At 37.4% G+C, this 21,798-nt stretch overlaps 1 long non-coding RNA gene and 1 pseudogene across 1 annotated transcript; both read left to right on the forward strand.

Moving 5' to 3' along the window:
* The first annotated feature begins 3,578 nt into the window (after nt 1–3,578).
* LOC118008511 lies at nt 3,579–11,821 on the forward strand. The gene is made up of 3 exons (XR_004678700.1): nt 3,579–4,295; nt 9,498–9,666; nt 11,690–11,821. It is a non-coding gene; the product is annotated as an uncharacterized LOC118008511 (long non-coding RNA).
* A 73-nt stretch (nt 11,822–11,894) lies between these two features.
* LOC118009033 overlaps nt 11,895–21,798 on the forward strand; it is a 144,742-nt pseudogene continuing 134,838 nt past the window's right edge.

Genomic DNA, 21,798 nt, shown 5'->3' on the forward strand with positions numbered 1-21,798 from the left:
TGACCTCTCTGATTAGATGTCTAGACCTATGGGATTTTGGACACCCCTTGATGATGGCCCTGGCAGTGACCTGCTTTATTCCAAAGCTTTTGGGAAATGTAGAGTATGTCTAAGAGGTATACTTCATTTGCTACTCATACTCAAGGGAAAATGACTTTTCTGATGAGGGTTAGCCAAGAATTCAAGACATCATTAATGTAAAGGAAATGGAAAATGCAAATAAGGGCCCTGAGAAATTCAGTGTTGTTTATGAGCGGAAATAAGACAGATATAAAATTTTAATTAAATAAAGATTCCCTTTACTCATTAAGTTGTAGAATGTAGAAAATTCCCTGTTACATGTCCCTGCTGGGGTTTTTTTAGCACTGATGTCTCACTGAGTGGGGTATTAGGATAAAATCCTAAGCAAATATTTACACTATTTCAAGAACTACTCTAAGTTAGTGGGGAGAAAATGGATGATGTCAAGAAGGAAAGAAATTTAGGCTTTCATAACCTGTCTCTGCCAAAAACCTATAGAGATTTGAGAATGAAAGAAGAATACAAAGACTGCTCAATTAAAAAGGCTTTATCATGGGTAGGCCACAAGCTTGGTGGGTGGTCCATTAAAAGTGAAGTAAACATGGAAAATAGAGATAAATAGCAGAGAAAAAATACAATTGGGAAGATGTAAAAGTTGAGAAAATAAATATGCAATGAGTAATTTGGTGAATCCTACCAAATAAAAAGAGAGAGATTAAAATTAATTCTAAGCAGAAACTTGGGAGAGCAGGCTGTACACCTAAAACAGGGACAAGGATGAAGGCTAATGTGGGAAAACAGGTCCTGTGGAATTTCTTAAATCTCACTATAGTCAAAACTGGCCAATTTCTCTCCCATTTGTTTTTATTGAAAGTAATGACCAGGAGTTTATTACTTCCAACTTTATTATTTGATGTTGTAGGTCAACGGCCATAGTAAAAAGGAAAGACTATGGTGTAATGGAAACATAAAGAATTCTCCTGCTTCTCCCTCTCCCTCTGCCTACCTGTCTGCCTACTTGTGATCTCTCTCTCTCTGTCTGTCAAATAAATGAATTTTAAAAAAACTTAAAAAAAAGGAAACCGTAAAAAGAACCAAATGGAAACGATAGACTGAAAAATAAACTTTATAAAATAAAGATGACCTAAATAAATGGAGGGATTGTTTCATGAATTGCAAGGCCATTTTTATGAAATGAAGATTCAATTTTGTTAACGTGGCAATCTTCCTTAAAGTAATCTGTAGATTCAGTGCAATCCTATTTAAAGTCCTAACAGGCATTTTTGAAGAAATTGATAAACCTATTACAAAAAACTCAGGTGGAAAGGAAAAGGATCCAGAATTCACCAGGTAGGTGGGATTACACATGCTCTCTACTATTTTCATCACCTTTTTTTTTTTTTAGGATTTTATTTATTTGAGAGAGAGAAAGAGAGAGAGCAAGAGAGAGAGAAAGCATGAGCAGGGGGAGAAGGAGAAGCAGGCTCCCCGCAAAGCAGGGAGCCTGCCGTGGGGTTCGATCCCAGGGCCCTGAGATCATGATCTGAGCTGAAGGCAGATGCCCAACCGACTGAGCCACCCAGGCTCCCCTTTCCTCACCTTTCTAAACTTCAACTTCCCAAACCATAAAATGAAGCAGCAACTACAACAACAACAAAAAACAAACAAAATGAAAAACCAAACCAAAAAATCCCACAAAAACCTTTCTTACTGAATTATTGATAAAATTATGCAATATTTATTATAAAATGTTATCTTTCTGCATATAAGACACTATGTGTATACTATGTACACTATACATAGTGTTTGGAATATGTTAAAAGCTCAACAAGAGGAATTTTATTGTTATTGCCAGTGCTAATAATATATTACAAGTCAAAGGGAACTTCTAAGCCTAGTTAACAAAAACCGTTGGTTGAAAATTGACAACATAGGGGGCCTGGGTGGCTCAGTCATTAAGCGTCTGCCTTCGGCTCAGGTCATGATCCCGGGGTCCTGGGACCAAGCCCCGCATCGGGCTCCCTGCTCCGCGGGAAGCCTGCTTCTCCCTCTCCCACTCCCCCTGCTTGTGTTCCCTCTCTCTCTGTGGCTCTCTCTGTCAAATAAATAAATAAAATCTTAAAAAAAAATTGACAACATATAAGCTTTCAGACAATGTGTTAATGGAACATATAAAACAGCTGATTCAATATTCTATCTTTTGTCCACCACTTCCTTCTTATGTTTGGTTCTTTACTATCATTGCATCACTAATTTAAGAACAAAAATGTGAATCCATGGATTTTTCATTCAAGGCTCTCTCCTGTGGTTATAAGTTTTACAACTGATTTAAGAAATATAAGCAGTGTACTCTTTATTTGTAAAAACCAATAATAATACTTTCACATAAATTGAGGAAAGATAATTATATTTTTGGGGTACCAAATAACATTTCAATAATTAAAATTAATATTGTCAATGTGTTTCACTCCAAATAGTATAGATATACGTGCATATATTTAGTTTCTCTTATTTCTGTTTGCTTAAAAAATATTTTTGTTGAAGAAAACCCTTTTTGCTAAATTATTCTGATGAATATTGGCAGTTATCCAGACTCTTGGTATCTTACAAGTAAGGAATGAGGGGCACCTGCATGGCTCAGTCTGCCTTCAGCTCAGGTCATGGGATCTCAGGGTCATGGGATTGAGCTCCCCATGGGGCTCCCTGCTCAGTGGGGAGTCTGCTTCACCCTTTCCTTCTGTTCCTCCCCCAGCTCGTGCTCTCTCTCTCTCTCAAAAGAAAACAAAAATACTAAGTAAGGAATGAGTATGCCATTTAGTGTCATATGTCAACTTGCTTGTTCATTCTTGGGGAAATTTCCTACAAAATAATCTCTTGTCTACTAGCAAAATGGACAAACATGAAGTTTAATTTGGCAGTTTTGCAACAAGACATACTTTTGAAGTTACATGCAATATTTTGGAAAAAGATTTTAGTTATTTACAATGAATGTATTCCTTCCAGAATGCATAAACATTAAAAAGAGCACATTTTAGGTTCTAAATTATTTATATACTTCTGAGTACAAACATAGAGATAACTCAAAATCAACATCTATAAATCACAAACATATCATGTTGAAAGAAAAGTTGTAGAATTCAATGTAAAATATGAAACCTATATATTTGTATAAAACAAGCAAGTCAGTACTATATAATGTTTATAGATGCATTCAGTTCTAGTAAATGTACAAAGTCATGCAAGGGAATAATACACACCAAATTTGGATTAGTGTTGACCTTCATATATGTCATGGGTGGAGGTTTGAGATGGGTTCTGGGTGGGTGGCATGATGAGCTTAACCATATCTATTCTATGCTTTAAAAAGGAAAGAAGGGGTGCCTGGATGGGTCAGTTGTTAAGTGTTTGCCTTCAGCTCAGGTCATGATCCCAGGACCCTGGGATTGAGTCCCACACTGGGCTCTCTGTTCAGTGGGAAGCCTGCTTCTCCCTCTCCCTCTCCCCCTGCTTGTGTTCCCTCTCTCACTGTCTCTCTCTCTCTCTCTCTGTCAAATAAATAAATAAAATCTTTTTAAAAAATAAAAAAAGGAAAGAGATCTGAGGAAAATATGGCAAAATATTGAGATTTAATAGGACTGGTGGTGATTACACAGATATTCATTATATCATAATTTACTGTATGTTTGGGATAGTTCTTTTAAAATGAGGTGGACACAGCTCTCAGTCACTCTTTTCTACCACACTCACATCTCATTGGCCAGGAGCTGGGTAGGCAAGCCACTGATGGGTCATGGCAGGGAAGTAGCCACTGGACAAAACTCTAGAGTCAAATGCACCAAAGGGTGGGCTTCAGAGAGACTGCTCAGGCCCAGTGAGGAGAAATCAGAGCCCAATCCAGTTATTCTCCTGGTGACTCAGGGATCTTAGAGTAAATGGTGTGTGTATGTGTGTGAGTGTGTCTGTGTGTGTGTGTGTGTCTGTGTCGGCATGGGGTCATAGGGAGAGGGACCAAAGAAGAGGGTCTATTTATGACACATGTCTGTGGAAGCAGGATGGAGTGATGATGCTCCAGTGATATGAAGGAGGCTCCACACAGAACTCTCGGGAGTGGGGACACCAGCAGATGGAATGTGACACATTTTTCTTATTTTCCATGTTGGGAGAACTGGCTCTTTTATCTGAAAACTAACATTGTCCAAGTGTGTGGAAGAAAAGAATGACTTAAGATATGGTCTTGTCTTCCTTCGTGGAGCTCACAGTACATAGGAAGCGGGGTAAGGACAGACAAGCAAATAAGCCATTGTTATCAGGTGTTGTCGGTGGTATGCTGGTGGGCGTGGCACTAAGCAGGTGTCAGAAAAATCCTTTGCATCACCATAGATTGCATGATTTTTCCTTTGACTTGAAAGAGTGTTTTACCTTGTAAATTTGCAAATTTTCTTTCTCTGCTAGCAGCTTTCAGTCTTTATTGTTGACACAATACTCTGAGTGACAATAGATGGAGAATAAAATAATCAAATCAGAAAATGAACATACACAAATTATACAAAATATAACTTAAAAGCTTCCTCTTGAAAATATTTAAGTCTTTAGGGTAATCGTCCCCCCTCCAAATTATGATGCTACCGTTTATCTATGGCAATAAAAAGCACATCTTATTTTATAGTATAAAATTCTTTCTAACATTACTTCATGTATTAATTTCAAGTTTATGGGGGGGAAAAAGGACTTTTCATTGCTCCATAATTTTGTTCCCTTTTCAAGTTGTTTTCCTGTTATATTTTTCTGTATATATAATGACACAAAATATGTACTTCTAAAAATTATGTTACACAAGTGATATAGATATGTATCAAAGAGATTTTATAATTTTTGAAGGCCTATAAAAGTTTAGCAAGTATCCACTTTTAGACACAGTGTGGAATACCTTAATTATCCAGGCAAAGATTGCAACAGCAAATTCTATTTTTTAGTCCTCTGTTTTCATCATATGACTTAAACTAATAATGGCCAAGTTACCAGAGTGAGGTTAAAAGGACAGACTAAGTTGTCTTCTTTGGGTCTTGAACATTGTAAGTCACCCATGATTCTCAATATGATTTATTGGGTTGACAAGAAAACAAAACAAAACACTTCTTCAAAGTCCAAACTTATGTAAATAAAGTGTAGCATTTCAGTCTTATGGATATCTCTGTGTCTTGGATTCTTTTAAACAAACCCTTTAAAGGAATTGTTTTAGGATTTTCATCAAAACAAGAGTACCTTCTAAACAAAGTGTGCAGTTACTTTGAAGGCCTGCTCTGAAGTTTTAATGGGATTTTCCTGGAGGGAAAACCTGGGGAGAGGGAAAGGAGGGTTTGAGATGTGAAAATTTTGGCTGATATAGTGTGAAAATGAGTATTATTTAGACCATCCATTAGAAAAATTCATTTGAATGAATTTTGCTTTACAAATAAATTATTTTACCCAGCTAGCGTGTAATGTGAATGATTGTTCTTAATTAGATTAGGCCAAGGAGTTAGAATTTAAATAAATAAAGCAATTAGCAAAATTCCCTGTTGGCCTTTTTTTTTTTTTTTTCTGAGGCACTCCTCAAATTTCTGGGTCATCATAGCTGTAAAATAAATTCTAAGACTAAAAATCTCTGTGACCTTAGGTCTCAGATTTGTCATTTTTATTCTGTGCTTTTTGTGTCATGCAGAGAAAAACATCTTTCTGGGAATTATTTTGCATTGGAATATACCATAGAAGCAGCAGTTTTGTTTCAAAATAAACTTTTTTTTTAATAGAAAAGAAAAAGGTTGCTAGTCTATCTTAGGAAAGGAAGCTTACTGGCAAAAACAGCCATGGTCCTCTTTCATGAAGCATTCTTTTCTAGAGTTATTAGCTTCAAACATAATGGTAATGCTGATACCGACAGACAAGCCAGAAAACTCTAGCTCTACTCTTTAATTTCATAGAAGACAGTCCTATCTGACTTTAATATCTGACAATATTTTTATGAATAAATAAGGTGGTTTTCTTTTGTACAATGAAGTTTATTTTACAAGACCATAGCTTGATAGGCCCATATTGGTTTTGTTTATCCTGGCTCTGGGGAAAGGGTCTGTGCTCTGTTTCTGATAAATTTCCCCTTGTTTTCAGTTATGACAGATATTCCTTTGAATATGGTGTATGAAAATATTCTAGCATCAAACCAAGGATATCTAACCTTATTTATGTCTGTATTCTGTCCTTAAACACAAACAGCTGTGCACACATACATCTGTCTCACGTCTGACCAAGTACTGCTGTCCAGGACTTCATATACACAAATAAATGTTCCCCCTTTTATGGGAAATCGTGGCTGGCGCAGCAGGAGTTTCAAAACCCACATGCATTTTTCAAATCTTACTTGCACAAACAAAAAGAGGAAAAATACAGACAAACCAGGTTTGGAATTGCTGACGTTTAGAGTCAGTACCAAATGGCTGAAGAATCCCTATTTTGATCGAGAGAGAGAGAGAAAGAGAGAATGTTTAAAAGAATTATAATTTGTCAAATCTTTTAGAGCCTAACTTATGCCTTTGAAAAAGAAAAGTGATTCTACAGTCTTCATTAGGGCAGCTTTCTGTATGATTATGAGAAAGTAACTTACTGACTGATCATTAGTAAGACCAGATGAGCAAAATGTCTGAACCATTTCTTGGCATCATTATTAAACACATTGAGAAGTCACAGGTCAAGCAGAGATTCAAGAAATTCTTCATTCTAATGATAGAATTAGGAGATATTTTTGTTTTTATTTCATTCATTAGGCTTGTATGTGTTCCCCAATTTTCTCTAATGAACATGAACTACTTTTATAATCAGTAAAAAAAGTTACTGAAAATAATTTCCTATACTTTGCCTTGAGGTTGATAGATCGAACTAGCTATGTTAAAGGCTGTGGACAGATTTTTAAAAATATACATTGCTGGGGCACCTGGGTGGCTCAGTTGATTGGGCGACTGCCTTCGGCTCGGGTCATGATCCCGGAGTCCTGGGATCGAGTCCCACATCGGGCTCCCGGCTCAGCAGGGAGCCTGCTTCTCCCTCTGACCCTCTCCCCTCTCATGCTGTTTCTCTCTCTCTCAAATAAATAAATAAATAAAATCTTTAAAAATATATATATACATTGCTACCTTAGTACATTTTTAGAAAAATGTTTTATTCTTTGTTTCACCTTTTCTGGAAAAAAGGAGCTCACACCACCCTTTAGAATTAATTCCAAAATAAAATGAGCAAATGAAATCAAGGGGCAGAACGTATTAGAAGCAAGTGGGAAATCACGAAAATCTCCTGCAAAATATTACCTAGTTTGTGAACTTTGGCATACTTCTAGTTATGTTATAGTAGATGGCTCTATTTTGTTTAGGGTATTCATTTATAAATTAATTTTTCTATACTTGTAAAAGTCAAATGACTCATCTAAGGAAATTTGAAATCTCTCTCAAGGATTTGTAAGTTATTTCTATTCTGATCACCAGTTCAAGATGGCAGATAGAGCACATGTGTTTAATTTACCATGCCCCTCAACCTCATTAAAGTACAGTAAAGATGCACTAAAGAAAATAAGTCTATAACAGCACAGGGATATCAGTGGCCCAGAGATGATGAGGAATCCCAACTGAAAGATAGGTGTGAGATTTAAAACTTTCTGAAGCACAAACCAGTGGGAATTCATTCTTCCTGATAGAACCTCCACTATTTCTGTTTGGGACAGTGATGGGAGGGGGAAAAAAAGGCTATAAATTGATTAAGGGACTGTATGCTTGAAAACAAGGTATTATTTATTTTCCTTTTTTTAATTTAAATTGAATTAGCCAACTTACAGTACATCATTAGTTTCAGGTGTAGTGTTCAATAAATTATCAGTTGCGTATAACACCAGGTGCTCATCACATCACGTGCCCTCCTTAACACCTATCACCCAGTTATCCCATACCCCCACCCACCTCCCCTCCAGCAACCCTCAGTTTGTTTCCTATAGTTAAGAGTCTCTCATGGATTTTCTCCCTCTCTGATGACTTCCCATTCTGTTTTCCCTCCCTTCCCCTATGATCCTCTGCCCTTTTTTTATATTCCACATATGAATGAAACCATATGATAATTGTCTTTCTCTGATTGACTTATTTCACTCAGCATAATACCCTCCAGTTCCATCCACGTCAATGTAAATGGTAAGTATTCATCCTTTCTGATGGCTGAGTAATATTCCATTGTGTGTGTGTGTGTATAGTGTGTGTGTATATATATATATACCTATTCATCTGTCGATGGACATCTCGGCTCTTTCCACAGTTTGGCTATTGTGGACATTGCTGTTATGAACATTGGGGTGCAGGTGCCCCTTCAGATCACTACATTTCTATCGTTGGGATAAATGCCTAGTAGTGCAATTGCTGCATCATAGGGTAGCTTTATTTTTAACTTCTTGAGGAACCTCAAGATACCGTTTTCCAGAGTGGCTGCACCAGCTTGCATTCCCACCAACAGTGTAAGAGGTTTCCCCTTTCTCCACATCCTTCCTAACATTTGTTGGAAAACAAGATATTATTAAATACAAACTAAATCTACAAACTCCAACCCCAACTCTAATGCATACAAAGACCTTAAGAGCAGGCTAAACAAATATCCTCTAAAAGAGATGAAAAACTATGCAGAGGAGGGCAAGTTAGGGGGGTTAGTGGTGGTTAGTCCTGATTTCACCTGCCAGCTCCCAGCCCATGCAATGCAAAAGGAAGCTTATCAGTTGAACACTCGAGAACATCTGCTCGAGAGGAAACAGGTAATTCAGAGAAAAGAATAAAAGGTAATGTATATCTGTGCATGTGTATGTGTGATACTATTTAATATAGAGATTCTGAAAGAGGGAGGCTCCTTCTTCCTTTAGGATTTTAAGCCATAACTGTGCAGGCTTGGAGAGGCCAGCTCCACAGTTTCCAGGAATGAAGCAAGATCCATCCCCTGGATACCCCCCTTATGTAATTAACAAATTACCTTTATAAAAGTAATATGATTAGAAATACATTTTAAAGTATAGACTCAGCAATGTCTATATAAAATAAGTTACAAACACAGACTTTAAATTCTCTCCTTTCCCCAATCCAAACTGCCTGGGTTCACATCCTGTTCTAACCATGCAGTAGCTGGGTTACCTTAGGCAAGCTGCTTCAATTCTCTGTGCCTTAGTTCCCTCCTCTATAAAAAGAGCACATACCCCATGGTATATTTGTGAAGATTAGATGAGCTAATATACTTACAGTATATATAGAGCAGACCCTGGCCCATAGTACTCACTATATTAGTATTAGGGTTGTTATTATGAAGGAATTATTATATAAAGGAAGGAGTTGTTGCAAATACCAGGGAAAACTTTGAAGAGCATGAAAGAAAAAATAAGAAAATCTTCACCTGCATGAAAATTTAAGTATCTCTGTTTTGATAAAATATAGGTGGGATGCAATAAAAATGAAGCAATAAGACCAAACTTGGAACTCTTCTTTCTGAGGAACAGCAAAAACAAAAAGAAGTAAATTGAGAAGGCATCTGTAGAACCCCAATAATCTGCCCAAATCAGAAGAGTTGAGAACTGGACATGCAGGGGACCACAGGCAAATAAAGGTCAGATCATTTGACTTCATATTTTGGCTCTATTCTAATATTAATTTATTCTTCCACTAATTTATCCATTTATTCAATAAATATACATTGAGTCTCTACTGTGTGTGGGGCACTGTGCAAAACAGAGTCTACCATGTAGAACTTAATGTCTAATGAGGAAGTTAGATGTTACACATAAACATTTAATTACAAATTATAGGTGTTTTGAAGGAAAGGAATAGGGCACAATGATGGTGAAAACAGTGTAAATTAATGTATATTAGGATAAGACAGGATAGAATCAAGAACCAGATTCACACAACTTTAGAAACTTGATAAATGTCAGGTAAAGGGATGGAGAAAGGAAAGACTATCCAATATATTTTATCAGAATAGTTTGTCATTCAGGGCACCTAGATGGCTCAGTTGGTTACTCATCTGACTCTTGATATCAGCTCAGCTCTTGATCTCAGGGTCGTGAGTTTGGGCCACGCATTGAGCTCCACGCTGGGTGTGGAGCCTACTTAAAAAAAGAAAAGAAAAGAAAAGAATAGTTTGTTACTCAGATTGGGAAAAAATGAAATCATATTATTACCTTTCACCATACACAAATATAAATTGCAGGAGATTAGTAGTGAAACTGTAAAAAAAGAAAAACTTCAGTATTAGAAATAGAAGAAAAATAGAATATATTCCTGACCTTTATATAAGGAAGAATTTCTTGGGTCACAAGGATCGTATACCATTAAAAAAATCTATAAGGGTGACTAAATAAAAATATACATTTTCAGTATAATCGATGAAGGTTTTATCTCTAGAAAATATGAAGGACTATAAATATATAACAAAATGAAAAAATAAGGCAATAGAAAAATGGTCAAAGGGCTAAACAGACAATTCAGAAAAAATCAAAACAAAACAAAAGTAGACCCTAGAGAGCTTTGGCCTCTCTGATTATCTTGGAGACAAAATCAACTTGCACCTCTGATGGTTATTCTGACCAGTGTAAGTGTGAAAAGATGTTCAGCCTCATTAGTGTCCATGCTCTCCAGTCATAGGCCACCAGGAACATACCCAGGGTTGAACAATTTGGGTTTCTTACTTGTTGCACGAAGGACGATGCTCACTTTGGAGAACCGGGAGGTACTCAAGTAAGAGGGGCTAGAAAGACCTTGTGGATTTAGCCTTGTGTTAGGTGGTTTGGGAGAGGGCTTAAGAAGGGTGGCTTCACTCTGAGTTGTATAGGAGTGGGACAAATGAATGATCATGTATTTTATTAAGTCTTATTTAGAAGGAGAGAAGTCTAGAATGAGTCTAAAGATATAATTGATACAGAAGAAGCTGCCAGTCATATTAGCTAGAGAGGGATGTTTGGTCATTTTTGTTGACCAGTGTTCATGTTTTTGTCTATATTCAGGCATGAGTTACTTAACTGTGTAGTAAGCACTGCTAATTGTGGTCTGATCCATCACCACCATGGAATGGCCGTGTTTGATGTTGACATTCTGCAAAATTGTTTGCATTCAACTTGAAAGCATCAAAGTCAAATTATTATAATAGGAAAAAGTTGGAAACTACCTAAATCGAATTATTATAATGGGAAAAAGTTGGAAACTATCTAAATGTCCATCAGCAGGGGAAAATGGGTATAAAACAATATGGAATATTAAAAACATACCAACCGAAATTATATATATGGCATATAATTTTAAGTATACAAAGATTATATATGTAGAATAGAATTCTTTAAAACATACAAAAGATACAACATATTGTTAATGAATATATATATTTGTGATGAAATTATAAAATATTTATGGGCAAAATTGGCTACAAATTTAAGATAGTGGTTACCTCTGGGAAGGAAAGAAAGTAAACTGGGGAAAGGGTACACTGTAAGCTTCAACAATCTGAAATACTTTATTTAAAAAAAGATTTTTAAAAATTAAGGCAAAAATGCCAACATTTGATAAATTTCAGTTGTGGGTGCATGAGTGGTTATTTATTATTTATATTTGATGCTTGATTTTTTTCATAATTCTAGAAAATCAAATCATAGTTTCAGGAACTTACACAACAAAATCTTTTGGAATCCTTCTTCATCCTCTGGAGAAAGTCTACTCACAGCTCCCTATAGTAAAAGTTGGAATCACCCATAAAATAATATCCTTGCAAGAGGGGTCTGTCAACCTCATGCCAGCTTTAAAAGTAGGCTTTAGGTAGAGTTTATATGGAATGAGTCTGCTCCTATGCTTGAAGTTCTTGAAGAAAAAGAAGAGAAGATCCTGAAGTCTAAAAACAGCTTGGTAAGCTAACTGCCAGAGGCCCTAGCTGAGTTATGCAAGCCTCTTAGAATTACAACCAACACATCCTGTTTATCTCATTAGTAGTTAGAAATGTCCCCCGGGTAGTAATTTAAATGTGGTTTAGGACCCTTGTATGAGTGATCTGAACAATCAGATTAAGGAGATTAAGGCAGGAAAGTGGAATGTTAACTATTCCACTGGTCTTCTCCATTCTCTGGGTTTGGTCCATCGGGTTATAACCTACCAACGCGTATTTTCAGAAAGTAAGAAGAAAACATGAAAATCTATTCTAGTGAAAGGAAATATCATTTTTTGGTATGATTATAATAAGTCTCACTTTCTGGATTGAAATACAGTTTTCAAAACAACATCTTTATTATGTGAAAATTTCTTAAATTAAAAAGATTTTAAAACTACTTTAACTACAATATCATGTTGAGGAAAAAGGGCATAAGTTTACAAGTTGATTGGAGCCCTAATGTTTCTTTTCCAAATTAAAGATGCTCAGCTCTTTTACTTGACTTTGAGTTTACTTACAGACCAAATTTTTTTTTACACTGTTGAGTATTACTTCTTTATCAAAGAAAACTGACAATCATTATGAGTTTATTTGCAAGCTTAATTATGGGACTTGACAGATTTCAGACTATTATTTATAAAATATTCCAAGCAGCTTTACTAGATAAAATTCTACTGAGTCTGTATTTTTAAAAATCAATTTCTTTTGGTTCTGTGAACATTTGGAAAGGTAATGGTATGAAGTTTAAAATTCTGCAGGAACACATGGCACAGCTGTCACAATGAATCAAAAATTCACAAAAAGTGGTTGATTCCAAAAGATATTTTTAATGAAACAGAAGAAAAGCATTAAAAAGTGTTAACGAAAAATTTTTCATGATACTTGCTAAAGATGGTAGGAAATATTTTTGTCAAGGGAGTTTTGCATTAGGAAGAGAGATTGGGTTTATCTCTAAATAGGACAAGGATAAGTAGAGATTTATAACCAAAGTACAGGATGGGGGACAGTGGATGGAAAATTACTAAGAGGGAATACCAAAGCTAAGGGGGTTGGTTTGTCAGGACAGGATTCTTGCGGAAGGTAAGCCAGAGTGATTAGATATCATTAAACTGACCCAGTAGGATTCTTGCTAAGACTGGCCTAAGTCCGCCAAGGACAGAGCCTAAGGTTGGGACCTAATCAAAAAGGGTCTCTGAGGAATCTGACTCAGGTTTGGCCAAGGAGAGAGAGACTTTATCAAATGTTAGTATAAATGTGTGGCTAGCCCTTGGGAAGAAACCATGTTAGAGTGTCAAGCATTTGGAATAAAATGATATAAGATATAAATCCTAAACTCTTCAGCATGGCCTGCAAAGCTCTTTGGTATCTGGCCATGATTCTAGGCTTTAACTCTCTAGTCAACAGCTCCAATAACCGAAAAGAAATAAAAACATTACCAATCATGGACAGAATTGCTCAGTAGTCCATAGCCACCTATCTCTCAGGGAAACCTTTTTCAGTCGGGTTGATGACAGTCCAGTGAGAAGCTCCAATGGTAACACATTGGTGGGAGGGGAAGTAGTATGTGACCCTACACGGCAGGATCTACAGTGGTAAACGAACAACAAACAACAGCCGTTGTTTCCTTTGCTCTGAGGCCTTAGTCAACACAACTTATAATACAAGACCCAAGGTCACATAGTCATGGATAAGATGCTTCTATCTGTTCTGCTGCCTTAAAATAACTGGAGAGTAATGGCTCCCATACTTCTCAGTGTAGACCGCTGAACGGACTGAGCCACCTAAGCGCCCCCAGAGAGGGATTTTTAAATTCGTGGGCCAAGAACAAGCAGAAACAGTCCTAAATAAATAAAATTATTTAAATGCACATCTATTTCATCTCTAGTCTATAAATAAGTGTGTACATGGAGTGGTCAAAGTGAGGACCCTGGATTCAGACTGAAGTCAGAATTAGAATCTAGCTCCTTCACATATTAGCTGTGTGATTTTGGATAACTTATTTCACTGTGCCTCAGTTTCCTCATTATAGAATGAGGTAATAGGATCATCATAATATAATTATAATGTTATGAGGATCAAAGGAAATAAATAAATTTTTAGTGCTCAGCATAGAAAGATGTAAAAATAGTAACTATTACCATTACTATTACTATTATTGTTTGTTCTTGTATCTCCACACCCTTCCACCTCACTTTGTGTATAATTTATATTTAACAGATACTTGTTGAATTAATTCCAAAGTCAAAATAATAATTGTCTGTTAAGTTTTAGCTAAATCTGGTTAGAGACCAGTGAGTGAGATGTCCAGGCTCCCTTTTTGTAACTCTTGGCGCCGTTGCTCATAAAAATCATAGCTGGGACATAAAGAAAGCTGACAATGGTGGCTATTCAACCTCTCCCAGTAAGCCACTGACTGGTTTAGAATGATATAGGACAGTGACATCTGCATAAATCTCCATTCTACAATTCAACGAAGCTTAAATAGCCAAAGGAGAGCTAATTTGTAAGTTGCAAATGCCTGGCACAGAATTGTCACTTTTCAGAAGATTTGAGAAGAGCCTAAGGATGAGCTCAGTCATTTTGAGAAATTGTTATAAAATCATTTAGAATGTTCCCAAACATAAATACTCATGGCCCATGGGGAAAAATGTGTCTATAAGACACTCCAGCATATTGTATATTGGTTTATGGAACTGTCAATATTCAAATTGATTCTAGGTCTCCAGATTGTTTTATCTCAGCTGCAGAACAGAGAGAAGCAGATCCTAAGTGTGTTCTGAGAGATAAGTCACATTAGACATGTGAAGCAAAGTCATTTTTCTGATACGAGAGGAAGATCCAAGAGCCAAATAGAACAAATATAATAGTGTGACATATGAATAAGAGCCAAGGCCAAGAACAACCAAAAAGTAGCACATCATCACAGAATGGGAATTTGGGAAGGACATACAGATGGCCCAACATGCTTCCAGCAAGGCAGTAATTTACTGAGATTTAGCTCTTTTCAAAGGGTGGAGGATAGCCTTGAATGCCTAAGCAGCATCTTTGGCTTTTCAATTTAAGAATCTCTTAATCTGCATGCTGGAAGGATTCAGTGATGACTAAAAATGGCTATTACTCACTGAGAAGATGGACAGTGAGATGGTTGACATCGTGATCTTAGGAGCCAGCAGTGTGGGTTTAAGTCCTGGCTCTGCAGGGGGCTCGCTGTGTGAGGACAGCTACTTACATTCCCTGTGCCTCTGTTTGTTCAGTTCTATAGGGGGATAACGTTAACATGCCTCCATTATAGAGCTGTCATGAGGATTAAATGAATTATCTCCACTCTCTCAGGATGTCTTTTCTGACATATTGTAATAGTATTATCATCCAAGAAAATCAAGAAGATTCCCAATACTCTAGGTAGATAGCACTGCAATTTTTAAAAATTCAGTGTTTACCTAGAAGGTCTTAAAAGAAGTATTGGAAGCTGATGTTCTGAGTGACCTACATTTGTTTCTCAGTGCAATTGCATATGTAACTGGCTTCTGTCCCAATTCACTGGACATTTATAGATGTATTTGTTTCTCTAAAGATGTAGTCAAATGTCTAAACAAGAAATCTTCAAACTACTCATATATAGTCTTGGTGGACTAGAATAACTGGGTCAGATTATTGTGGACCCTGTGTTTTGGGGAACTTTTGATGTTCTAAAACTTTCAAGTTTATAATTGTTAGAAATTTAACATTATCCTGGGTCTTATATTGGATATATTAGGTATGGAAGAGTGTCCAGCACAAAACATCCTTTTTAGAACTTCAGACCTTTCACAAGTCTTCAATGTGAGCTCTGTTGATAAAAGATGACATTTATGGGGAATTAATATTGTTTTAACAGAAAGTTTCAGTTCTTGCCTTATTCCTCTTTCCCTGCCCCCAGTTCCTGTTGGATCTACTAATGGGCTCTTTAGCAGGTTTTGGCCTGTTCCAGTTCTTGAGCCAAGTCTGACTGGGGCAGGAAGTAATGTCAGCCAAGTCTTCTGAGGGGGGTTCAAATTGAGTCATGCTGGAGGCCAGCCTGGTTTACTGGACCAAAGTGGGAGTCTACGTAGCTGCATCCCCTCTGGGCCTTTCCCTCCTCCCTCCCACCCTCTCTCATGTTAGATCAGACTTCTACCTCTTATTCCACTATTCAGAATACTTTGTGAAAGCAACAGAGACTTAGCAGTTTTTATAGTTCCTGTCACTCTACTCATGTTAATGAATGTATTGCTGCAATATGCTGTATTAGATGATTAACTCTCAGGTTGTGTGTGTGTGTGTGTGTGTGTGTGTGTGTATGTTGGGGAAGGGCATTGAAGGAAAAATAGGCAACAGAAGTGGCTAGAAAAAGTTTGAGTCTTTGGTTTGATTTAGAGTAAGCTCATAAGGGCCTATACCTAACTTCTTGTGAGTGGGATGATATAATAGCCCAAATAGTCACATGACAAAATTTGCTTTCATGTGAATTTACTATTCTCTCTGGGATAACTGACAATTCAGTACAATATAAGATTTCCTGAAATCTCTCTGAGTATTCACCGTTAATGCTACACTCAAAACATCCGTTATTCACGCAACTTTATTTACATATCTACTGAGCATGTCCTCTGTGCTAGGCATTAGGGAAATACAAGTGAGTGAGGGTAAAAGCATCCATGTTGTGGAGACAAGAGTGATGGAGAAAGTGCTATTGAAGTACAGGATAGGAGTTCCTCACTTTTCCCAGGACATGGAGTGCCAGGGACATTTCCTACACTAAGGCCTGAGGGAATGAATGAACATTGTCCAGTCATTCAGTGGATATTTACTCAATGGATAGAGTCATGAAGTACAACGTCTGAAGCCGTTGACCTCACGGCACTTACATTCTAGTGATGGGAACAACAACAAACATAATAAATAACATAGGTGTTTTCAGTGGTGATAAAGGCAGCAGGGAAGAAGGAATGGGAGTTTCTGGAGTAGATAGAACAGAGCTAGGCTGGCTGGGAAGGGGTTAACTGAAGGGAATTTGAGGAGAGGCGTGAGCCTCCTTCCTATCTGAAGGAAGAGCCATCCAGGCAGAGGGACACTGGAAGCTGGCCTGCCATTTTGGAGGAGCAGTGGTGGGGCCAGACTGGCTGGAGCAGAGCACAGATAAAGAAATAGGAGATGAGGGCAGTGGTGGGATGTGGTGCCCTTTGGGTCATTTGCAGTCAGTTTCGCTTTTACTTGGCGTGAACTGGAAAGACACTAGGAGCAACAAGATCTAATTTGTACCCTTACAAGATCACTTTGCCTACTGTGCTGAGAAGAAACCTAAAGGGAAGAAAGCTTGCAGAAATGTACTATTTTGATGCCTATTGCATGTCAGGGGCTGGGATGGTAACCCTGCCCTCAGGAACTAACCTTCTCGTCATGAGAGAGAAACTTGAATTGATTCTGTAAATAGTATGTATGTCTAATGATAGACATTGATTGTTGACTTGTATGGCAGTCACCCCTGATTTTCGTTTAGGGATCCAACTCTTTCCCCCTCTCTGACTAGGTGGTTTGATGGACCCCACTGACCAGTTAAGGGAGGGATTGTAACCTAGGCCTAAGCCAATCAACAAAGGCCATCCTTCTAGCACAAATTTGGGGATGAGCTTGTGACTCAAACCCATCCATGAAGCTCCAATCCAAATGGATCTGGGGACTTCGTTCATTGGTGTCATTCTTCTGCGATGAAGATGAAGGATCTGGATATGCCGTAGCCATCTTGTGCCTACATAAGGGCTGACAATGAAACCACATTAGCTTGTAATTTGCATGTTTTGTTTGCTTAAGTTTGGGGAGAATATAGCTAGTACTTTTATTTTTATAAGTCAAATTTTTATTATTTTTCTATAGTGTTCAACAAAGTAACAAGCTTTAAAAAAATAGTTTCTCATGCTCAGGTGGTGCTTCTCACCAAAGAGTATTGTGTTGAGTAGAAGTAAAACCAAGAAAAGACAAGAAAGACTTCAAGAAGTCCTCTCTTATTGGGACAAAATCATGAATCATTTCAACACTGACCATAGTTCAAAGGGCCAAAAATCAAGAAGAGGAATTCAAAAGAATCAAAAGGAACATCCAGAACACAGAGATATGAAAATTGCTTTTTATTTATTTATTTTTTTATTATTTTTTAAAGATTTTATTTATTTATTTGAGAGAGAGAATGAGATAGAGAGAGCATGAGAGGGGGGAGGGTCAGAGGGAGAAGCAGACTCCCTGCTGAGCAGGGAGCCCGATGCGGGACTCGATCCCGGGACTCCAGGATCATGACCTGAGCCGAAGGCAGTCGCTTAACCAACTGAGCCACCCAGGCGCCCGAAAATTGCTTTTTAAATTATAAAGTATTCTGCTTGACTAATTCAGAACCCAAAAGGAGGAGTTTGTGCCTTTTGTATAATGTGGAGCTTTTGAAGATACCTTTAAAGAAATCATTTGGATGCCTGACCTTTGAAAACAGCTTCTCCTCTAGGACTGTACTTTGACTGCTTCTGAAAATATTTAAGCTAAAATAACGGGATTTATTTAACTATTTTCCTCATTCAAATACACATCAACATTGCAGAGGTACAAGTTCACTTTCCCTGCTGCATTTTAGCTTTGCAAGAGCTCTTTTAAAAATTGTAGAGTAAAATTTAAACATGATACACTATATACATACATGGTATATGTTGCAGAATTGAGACTTGCTTAATACTAATCACAATTACTATTTATTAAGTCCCTCCTAAATGTCAGAAATTTTGTATGTTTCCTAACTCTTAAAACAAACCCTTAAAATTTGTATTGTATTTCCTATTTTTACATAAGAATTGAAATTGAGGCAGTATGTGAAGTATGTGAATTGCCCACCTTCAAATAGCTGGCAGATGGGTGGTCTGGGGGAGGGTTGGAGAGTTTTCGGCCAGGCACTGTATTCAGCACTTTACATGTGTTCCTTCTTTTTAATTTTTACAGCAGTCCTTTAAAGATGAGGAGACCTAAGAGGAGATTCAATAAAGAGAGAGGCAAGACTTATCCTAGGATGGCCTGACTCCAGAAGCCATGATCGTACCAGTGTGTAGTTTGTCTTTCTAAACGACTTCTGAATTTTCCGCTTGAAAGCATGTCTGAAGCTCAAAATAGGTTGTATTTGATTTCTCATTTGTTATTTTTCACCCAAGAGTTCAAAATTGGACCTAAAGAAATGAGCATTGTTTACATCTCTCCTGAAGAACTTTGGCTTCAAAAATTGATGTGTGCCAAAATTCTGGGTTATTAGTTTGTTAAGGCCTGACAGTCTTTAGATCCTTTCCTTTCCCATGGAACACTTTTTGGATAGTCAGACATTTGGACACATGTGGAGTACTTAGTACTGCAGCATTGGGTTGAGATGGCCTTGGGATGATGCTTAGCTTCAGAAATTACTAGTTATGTGACTTTGGTCAATTAGACAACCTCTCAGGTCTAAAAGGAATTCTTACCACCATAAAGGATAGTATAGTTAAAATCAATTCCCATTTGTCAGGTTTATGGGTCCTCAACACAGTAAATATGAGAAAATTTAGTGGCAAATTCAACACATGGAATGATTTCACTGATAATATCAATAAAGGGGAGAAAATAGATCTAATCAGGGAAGCTTTATCTTTTAAAAATCATTGAAGATATTTAGAAGTTTGTTTTGGACTTACACTTTTTTGTGTTAAGTCCTCAAAAGTACCAACAGAGATTAAAGAACCATGGCAAAGAATGGGTTTTTATGTTTAGGAAGAACTAGGCTTATTAGTATTTGTATCTAACAGTTCTCAGATGGCTAACTTGGACAATGATGTATAAACAAGTTCTAAATTGCCAGTCAGTTGAAGGACAATCTAGGTGAGGTAATCAAAAATATATTTTTATCAAAGAAGATTTTCCTTTTGTAAAATGCACAATTATTTACAATAATTTGATTCATTCCGGAGACAATCCAGACCAAAAGATGAATGGCAATTCAATTATTTTCTGATTTGTAATTTATTTTACCCATTTGCTGAAAATTTGGAACCCAAATTTGGAATCTCATGTTTTAATATAGCTTCTTAAATGGGTCTCTGTTAGTCGTATTTGTTGTTGTTTGTGATTTTCTCTCTCTTATTCTATCAAAATCTGTTATCCTTATGGGACCAATAAACAAATTCATGAGTTCGAGTCAAAAATCATAGCAGTCTACCGTTAGGATTCATATTACTTCGGGATTGGAAGGCATAAAGCTAACGAGAGAAATAATCATTGTGCAATTTTAGGAATTATACATTCTTTCTACAAATATTTATTGAAACCCTAGTAAATGCTAAGAATGAACAGAATGGCTAAGAGTGCAGACTCTGGAGCCAGACTGTCTGTGTGAAAATCCAGGCCCTACCACTCACTCTCTGTGTGTGACCTGGGGCAAGTTTCTTCATTTTCTTGCTCCTATTTCCTTACCTGTACAATGGGGATGGTAATAATAATAACATCTCATGCATATTGAAGGTAATTGAGATCAAACAAATCAATGTAAGTGAAAGATTAAGAACAGTGCCTGCCACCTTATGAAGCTTGCATGAAGTAGTTAGAGAATGATTGTCATTATAATTATGGCAAGGAACCAGATCTGGGCAATTGCCTTCACAGCACTGAGAGGCATTGTATTTAGACTGTAGAACTGATATTCATCAAAGACTTTTTATGTTCCAGGTACAAGAGATGTACTTTTTATGTTCCAGGTACAATAGAATTTTATGTTCCAGGTACAATAGAATTATGATATGAATTATATTATCTAACTCTTATAACAACTGTTTCAAGGAAAGTTTTATGCTTTTCAGTTTAGAGGTGAGAAAATGGAAATTTACAGTGATGCAATAGTGTTGCTAATGGTTCAACCAGTAAGTGATGAGACGAGAGTTCTGTGCATTTCACCACACAGAGCTGGTCCTTTAGAGAAAATGACTTTACTTACTAGGAAGACAGTAGAGCCCAGTGGTTAAAAGCACAGACTCGGAAGACACGTCATGAGAATTTTAATTCTGTCTTTTCTCCCTCCAGGGTACTGGTCCTTGGGCAATTTCATCAACTCTTCTGTGCTTCAGTTTTCCCACCTATAAAATGATCATAATGATATCTCAAAACAGAGATGATAGAAGGATTAAATGCGATAAAAGATAGCTAGTTCTTGCTTTGTACTAAGCACTTATTTTTATTTGATTCATGGAAATTGGACAGTGTAAGTAGTTGTCTATTTGGCCTTCTCATTTCAGTTCCCGAGTGTCAAAGCCAAGTTTCTAGAAATTATGATGCAGGCTCTAGATGATTACTTGGCTAATTTAAGAAAATTAGACTTTCACCACGGAGTTAGCTATGAAGACCCGAGCCTGCTGGGCAGTGCTGCTATTCAGCTGGTAAGCACCTCTACAAACATCCTGGCCACACGAGTAGTGAAATACAGGGCTTCCGTACCAGATGGTAAATGATGTCGGATACTGAGCCCAGGTGTTTAGTGCCTGCAGGTGAGGGCGACTCTCAGCAGCTGCAGAGTGGACTGAGATGGCCAATAACAGAAACATCCACGTCCCATATCTGCTGCTCTGGAGTGGCCCAGAGTTGATGAGGGTGGCAAGGCCCATAACCGAGCAGACAGGTGGGAGTGACACTGGTTGGGTCAGGTGTCTGGATGGAGACTCAGAGTGCGCAGCCCCTCACCAGCAGCAACACAGTACCAGCAGGAACCGAATACTACCAATTTAATGGGGAGAAATCAGGCTCCCTCTGTCCAGTTGTAGTTCAGAT

This window comes from Mirounga leonina, unplaced genomic scaffold, assembly GCF_011800145.1.
Source record: "Mirounga leonina isolate KUSES-001 unplaced genomic scaffold, KU_Mleo_1.0 Mir_126, whole genome shotgun sequence".
Taxonomy (NCBI): Eukaryota; Metazoa; Chordata; class Mammalia; order Carnivora; family Phocidae; genus Mirounga; species Mirounga leonina.